Raw genomic sequence first — 7,220 nt, 5'->3', positions numbered from 1 at the left:
TCTTACTCAAGGTCCTTTGGTCTAATCATAATGTGGAGGAAGCCACATGGGAACCTGAGGAAGCTATGCGAGAACGTTTTCCTAACCTTTTTGATCAGGTATGTTTGGTTACGGGGACGTAACCGTTGTCTTTTTAGGGGGTGGGAGATGGTCGCGATGGTGTTTTGTTTTGTTTTTCTTTGTTTTGGTTCGAGTCGGGAAATGATTTTGTGGTAACTTGTTGTGGTGCTTGTATAGTTCCTTGGAGTTGTCTTATGTAGTTGGTATAGTCTTGTGACGTAGTGTTGCGCTTGCTTGTATAGTAGAGTGTGAACTTCGGGACGAAGTTCTTTTTAAGGGGGGAAGATTGTAACACTACGGATTTTCCTTGGTGACTACTCGACCGAGTAGAGCCTACTCGGCCGAGTAGTGCTATGGTTGTGTGTTATTTTGGTTGCTGAGGAATACTCGGAGAGTATAGTGAATACTCGACCGAGTATTGGACACTCGGCCGAGTATGCACTTACTCGACCGAGTGTCCGGTTTGGCGGAGTGTTATTTCGACGGTTTGATTAGGGAATGTTTAGGGTATTTTATATTTCCGCGTCAGTTTCTAATATCATTTTAAAAGCTTTATCATTTCTACGTTACCCTAATCACACCCAAATCATTCCCTAATCCTTCTCTTAAGCATTTTGTAGCGTCATTGTGTGGGTAATCGTCGTGATTCTTGCGTATAAGTTCTCGTTGCACTGTTGGTAAGTTTTATCTTCGTGGTTATTTGTACTTTTTTGGGTTACTATACATTTATATGAGAAGGGGATTTTGGGAATTGTACAAAGTGTAATCGTGTTGCATGATCATTGTATAGGAGAAGACTTCGTAGAGGAGCCTTTTTGATTGTCTGTGTTGCATACTGCTGTTGATTGCTAAGGTAGGGTTTCCCTACTCAGTTTACTGTGCTTTGTATGACATGTTGTTGTAATTATCGTTGTCTGTTGATCATCGGAGCATGGAGGTTTTTGTGACAATGTTGGTGTGAGGGGATTGAGATGACTGCGATGTCATGTGATTGTGATTGTGGTGGAGTCACTTGCGAGAGTGTCTTCACACCCTAGTTCGCCCTCCGTGGAACCCGCCACGGGAGGGGATGTGCACATTAAGGGACAGGGATCGTTGTCGCTCATTGAGGAGCTGGACTAGGTGGGATCGGCTGCGGTCACCCACTGGCGGCGAGGATTACCTGTTGCGATGGGTAATCTGACAGGGCTACACACTTTGGTGTGTAGTCGGTTACTGTGTGAGCTTGGATGATTAGGAATTGGTGATGATCAGACAATTATTGCATTTGTTTGTCTTATTAGTTGAGTATTACTGACCCCGTTGTTATTTGTGGAATCTGCGGTGATCCATTCGGGGATGGTGAGCAGGCTTGACAGGTATTGCTAGTGAGAGCTTGGGGATTGTCTTGGGAGATTTGCCACCACGAGTCATAGCATCACCGTCTGAGACTTAGTGGGTTTTCAATTAATGTTAAGACTTTGAAGTTGTATTTTTGTTAAACAGTATTTGGTTTTGGATATTGTAAACTTTACATTTCTCAGTACTTTAATAATTGTGCTCAATTCAGACGCTTTTGGTATGTACTAACCTCGGGCAACCGAGATGGTAACACACTCTCATGGTGGGGTGGTCCTGGTAAGGCACCTTGGTATGAGGGGGTGTTACACTAAGTTGAGCACCCAATTGAGTAATAGAGTCCACTTCATGCTTTCCTCCTCTAGTGGCCTTGCGAGGTCTACTATATTGTGAGTTATGGACCGCCATTTCCTCAATCTTGTTCCAAGTTTGATTATCGTCAACTTCGATGAACATACCATTTGATCCCATGTTGAGAATGTTTCGGGAGTCTTCATAAAGACCATTCCAAAATTGTTGTACCAAGAACCACTCGCTAAGTCCATGATGAGGACATGAGCGACAAGTTACTTTGAATCGCTCCCAAGCTTCATACAAAGATTCTTCGTCCCTTTGCTTAAAACCCGTGATTTGAGCTCTTAGCATGTTAGTCTTTTTCGGAGGGTAGAACTTTTTGTAGAAAACAAGAGCCAACTTCTTCCAAGAGTCGATTCCAAGAGTAGCCTTATCAAGGCTTTTTAACCATTGTTTCGCGGTACCAATTAGAAAAAAAGGAAATAAGACCCATTGAATTTGGTCTTGAGTCACTCCAGTTTGTGAAATCGCATCACAATTGTCACAAAAAGTCTCTATATGAGAATGAGGGTCTTCACTAGGCATCCCCCCAAATTAGCTTCTTTCGACTAGTTGGATAAATGAGGATTTTGAAATGAAATTTCTGGTCAAGTGTTGTGTTGTGGGAGTACCATTGGGTAGGTTCTCCTCGGTTGGTACGGAATGTGATAAAAACTTAGGCATTGTGGGTTGATTTTGTGGTGAGTTTTGTGTTGGGTTCTTCTCTCCTTCTCTTGCAAAAGGGTTGATGAACTCAATAGTATTTGGTTTATTATCTACAACCTCACCAATAGCTCTCAAAGTAGTTCTAGCAAGTCTTCTATTGGTTGTCAAAGTTCTCTTAATTTCGTGATCAATGGGTAACAAGTTACCTTGTGATCTTCTAGACATGCAAAATATCAAACAACTCGAAAACAATTACAACAAACCTTGAGGAGTTTTACTTCCCCAAGGCAAAGAAAGACACAACTAATAACAATCAAAGAAATTCAAGTCAAGTTAACACCGTCCCCGACAACGGCGCCATTTTTGGTCGGACTATATTTTTTGGTTACTTGTCGTTAGGAGCACCTAGACCAAAACAATATTTATAATTTCACAAACTACTCTACTATTAGTAAAGAGGTAAATAAATGTCGGATCCCAAGGGACGGGTATTGATGTAGGATTTTCGATTGCAAGTAGTGGTGTCTACGGGTGTCACAATTTGGGTTGAGATAAGAAGATCACTAAACTAAATAACAATGTAAATGAACAAGCAAGATGATTAAGATGAGATGTAAATAATTGATTAAAAGCACTAGGGTGTCATGAGTTCATAGGGGATTCATGTGAATTGATCATAGAAACATATTCTCAAATTATAAGCAAGCAATTATTGTTGTGATAGGATCGAGTTGGTTTATATCTTACAATCCTCGGAAGGTTTGGGTTCCGGGGCTGAATCGATTAGATTGTACAACACCTACAAGTCGACTTAATCCTCCCTACTCAACTATATGCATGGTCTAATGAGACTCGAGTTGGTTTATGTCTTACAAGTCTCATTGAAAAGGTAAGTGATGGGTAAAAAATGCAAGGATTCATAGTCTCGCATTTCATCAAACATAACATGTGCATAAGTTGAGATCACAATAAGCAAGCAAATAAATTATGTGAACATATTATATTAAGCATGAATCATCCCCCATGTTGGTTTTCCCTAATTCCCCATTAACCCTAGTTAAGGAAACTACTCCCTCATTATCAAGTTTAACATACTAACAAGGTTGTCAATCATATTAACAAAGCTACATGATGAATAAATAAAGATGATTAACAATAATTAAAAAGGGATTAAGAGAATTATACCTAATGATGATTCCAAAATAATAAGCAAAGAATAATAGAAGTACTTGATGAATGATTGGAAGGTTGTCAATCCTCCAAATAAACCCCAAATAATCTTCAATTGCCCAAAATAAATGATGAACAATAGAGAAATTAAGGAAATGAGATTTATATTAATGCCTAATTAAAAGTTGATTACAAGATTAAAGAGAGATTAGAAGAACATAAATTATATTAAGGATTGATGTTAATCTAATTAGTGCAATGGGTTATTTATAGTGGGGATTAGGTACATAAATTAGGGTTAATAAGGGCTTAAATGACGATTAAGTCCCTTAAGAAAAGTTTAGGAAATGCTCCTCTCGAAGAAAGATGCGAGTCTCCTTTTTGCTAGTCTTTCAGAAATATGCGCATCCCGAATAGAACAAGGAGAAGGCGTGTTGTACTGGATGACAATCCGAGCGGCCAAGGGGTCAGGACGAGCGGATTGTGGGGGTTAGACAAGTGGAATGGAAGGTGGGACGCTCGGATTGTGGAGGTGTTGGATGAGCGGGCAGGCTGGAGGGACGCTCGGATTGTGGAGGTTGGACGAGCGTCCCGATGCGGCGACGGGCGGATTCTAGTTCAGCAGCTTTTTCTTCTTTTCTTCTTCCAATAATCCTCAAGGATCTTGTCGGAGATGCAAGGATATTCTTCATCATTGCCCATTGTAGATACCCAGTATCTGCTGAGACTCCAACAAACACCCGATGATTATCGGACTACAACATGTTTTGGAATCGCGGCGTTTGATCGACAATTTGTGTACAACTTTACGTCGGAACACTTAAAACGATTTCGAAAATAAAACTTTTCAAAACATTTCAAAAATACCTAGAATGTTTAACGCACGACAACGGGGTCGCAATGACACTAACAAGAGTCAAAACCGACACCGGACCAAAAACCGTCTTAAAAATTCAAATCCCGACTCCAACAACGAGTCAAACCGAGTCAACCGCCAAAAACAAAACATTTCAAACCTTCTACCTTAAGTTTTCATGGATTCATGAATGGTCAAGTACCAAACATGTGACTACAAAACCTAGGATAGAACAAATCATGATTGCGTTTGTGTGAAAGCGACAACTCACCTCGAAGACCCGCGACGTGGCTCGCGCACTTCTATCTATCTTTTCAAGAGCTACTTCCAACGGGCACTCCCTTACCTCTTTGAGCAGCCCAGGTGGTCACGTCGCTCAAAACTCACACAACCACTCATTCTCCTATAAATACCCCTCAAATGCCCCCCATTTGAGACTTACGCGAGTTTCCGCCCCCTCTTTTCTCCCTTAAAATTCTCGACTCGACTTCTTAAGTCACAATCCGACGCGTGTTTACGACCTACCGATCGTAAATACAAGCGTTACTCATTGTTTGGTACCATCATCGTGCATTAAATCACTTGACCGACCACTTCGACCACTACACCATCACTAATCTTAAAACACTCTTTTTACTTACCAAAACGGTTTTAAACCGAGTTTTTTCCGATCAAACGAGTTGTTATACTTACGTCGGTCACTCGCCATAACCAAACATGTAAGTATGAGGGTGTAAAAATCCTTCTTTTATCATGTTTTCATTTGTTTCACAACTATAACATGCTAAAACGTGCATAACATGAACCAAAACATGCGATAAACGAGCCAAAACTGATTTTTGGTCTGAGACAGAAGCCCCTTGGTTCGCCGACTTTCCCGCGCCTAAATGGGGTGTCCACGTCAGAGATCAACCGTGTTTGTTCTCGTCATTTCCCTTTAATTCATTTTCATATTTGTAATCGGTTTTTACCATTTCAAATATTTTCAAACCCTTTTTATTCTATTTTATTTGTTTTAACCATAAAACATTTTCACCCTTGGTTCCTCATACCATGACGGTTAAATCCGTGTTTCGGTGATAATATTTGGTTAATAACACTTAAAAGGTATTTTAAAGCCTTTTATTACATTTTGGGAGGTATTTTAAAGCCTCTCATCATTTCTTTACATTTCCAAAATAAACATATTAGTCATCAACACAAAGCCATTCTTGGTTCTACATACCATGCCGGATTTTAACCCGGGTACGATGACGAGTACCGACTAATTACATTCAAATGAACTTAAAACAATTAGTTCGTAATTATTTTCAAAACTATTCATGTCAAGTTTGTCAAATCGAACCTGACACCGAATATTATCAAAATAATGATGATTATTCGAGTCTAGTTCTTCAAATCAACAAATGCGGTCTAAACGACCCTTTCAAATCAAACCGGGTTCAAACACCCATTTTTCAACACGTTTTATAACGTTTTTAAAATGGTCAGAATACGGCATATAACCGTAGGCTAACCCGCGCCTCAAGCAGGCCTTTTCTTTCTCATTTTCAGAACCAGGGGAGGCCCCTTTACACCGCCGGCTGGCTCGCGCCTCATATAGCCGTCTGGTACAGGGCCTGTTCCCTTTCCAGCATTAGTCCAGGATGATCCCGACTCTGATTAGCCCGGGTATAGGACGGATTAGATGACTATTCAAAATCACATTTGCAAAATGCTTTACCAAGACCACTGGATCACGTTATGCACCATAAACCTAATACGGTAAATGGATGTTTAATTTCCGTCTTGCATGCAAATCAACCATAAATCCAACTCGACATCTTATACTTGATACTTGAATTAAAAAAACCGGCTTATAAAGCTCTCACATGTTAGGTTTAAATTATTCGATGCGCATTCATGCATTTAAACCGTTTTATCAACTTTTGCATTCAACCAACCAAGATCGATCAGTAGAGGCCGCTATCGCGGGCGGGATTGGGTGTCTGATTAAAGGGCTTCCCAATACGTACCTTCACCTTTTACTCAGAAACTTTGGATAGTGGACGACCTTATCCAGGGCGTACGAGAGTCATTCTAGAGATAGGATGCTAAAGAGGGACGATTCCTTATCTTTAGTACCTATGTCAAACCCTGCTTTGTGCTTCGTTTGACCGAGGTATAAAGTGGATTCGAACGGGTTCCAAGCATCCCATAAATGGTTGGTGGCGACTCCGAACATCTCTAATCGTTTCGAGACCCTTACCGAGATGAAACCGACCGATCTAAAATAATCCGGTGGAAATCATTTTTACGCCGCCGAGCGTGGCTTTCAAAATACCGCTGTCATTGTCCACAGATCGAGCTGGGCATACGCAGGTGGTCCCATGTCCAGAGACTGGCGACTCCGCTGGGGAAAACTAGGACACTTACGTCTTTGTGATCCCTAGATGGTGAGACTCGAATGAGGTCTTGGTTGGAATGCATTAATTGATATTACGGTCACGGTCGGGTTCCTTTTCCGAGCCCATAACCTAACCCTTTTCGACCAATTGGCTCGTCTCATCGGCATTAGTTTTCTCATCCCCGCGTTTCGAATCCCGATTGAGTCAAGCATACCATTGACGTTACACATTTCTGTTTCGTCAAAGAGCTTTCATCACTTTCGAGCACGAGGCTAGGGCACCCTCCTTACACATTTTGTTTGGATTGGTATCCCTCTCGCAAATCGGGGTTTGATTGCTTGGTGTGTAACCCACCCTTTTAAGCCAAAACCCGTGTCAGCATAATGCATAATATAATAAACTGTGAATGC

General features: G+C 41.0%; 1 non-coding gene across 1 annotated transcript; it reads left to right on the top strand.

The window, feature by feature from the left end:
• Positions 1 to 1,936: 1,936 nt before the first annotated feature.
• LOC141603231 (small nucleolar RNA R71) lies at positions 1,937 to 2,043 on the top strand. Its single transcript, XR_012525122.1, has one exon. It is a non-coding gene; the product is annotated as a small nucleolar RNA R71 (small nucleolar RNA).
• The last annotated feature ends 5,177 nt before the right edge of the window (positions 2,044 to 7,220 follow it).

Source organism: Silene latifolia, chromosome 9 (assembly GCF_048544455.1).
Source record: "Silene latifolia isolate original U9 population chromosome 9, ASM4854445v1, whole genome shotgun sequence".
Taxonomy (NCBI): Eukaryota; Viridiplantae; Streptophyta; class Magnoliopsida; order Caryophyllales; family Caryophyllaceae; genus Silene; species Silene latifolia.
Note: the sequence above shows the minus strand (reverse complement) of the source record. Positions and strands in the feature narration are given on the sequence as shown.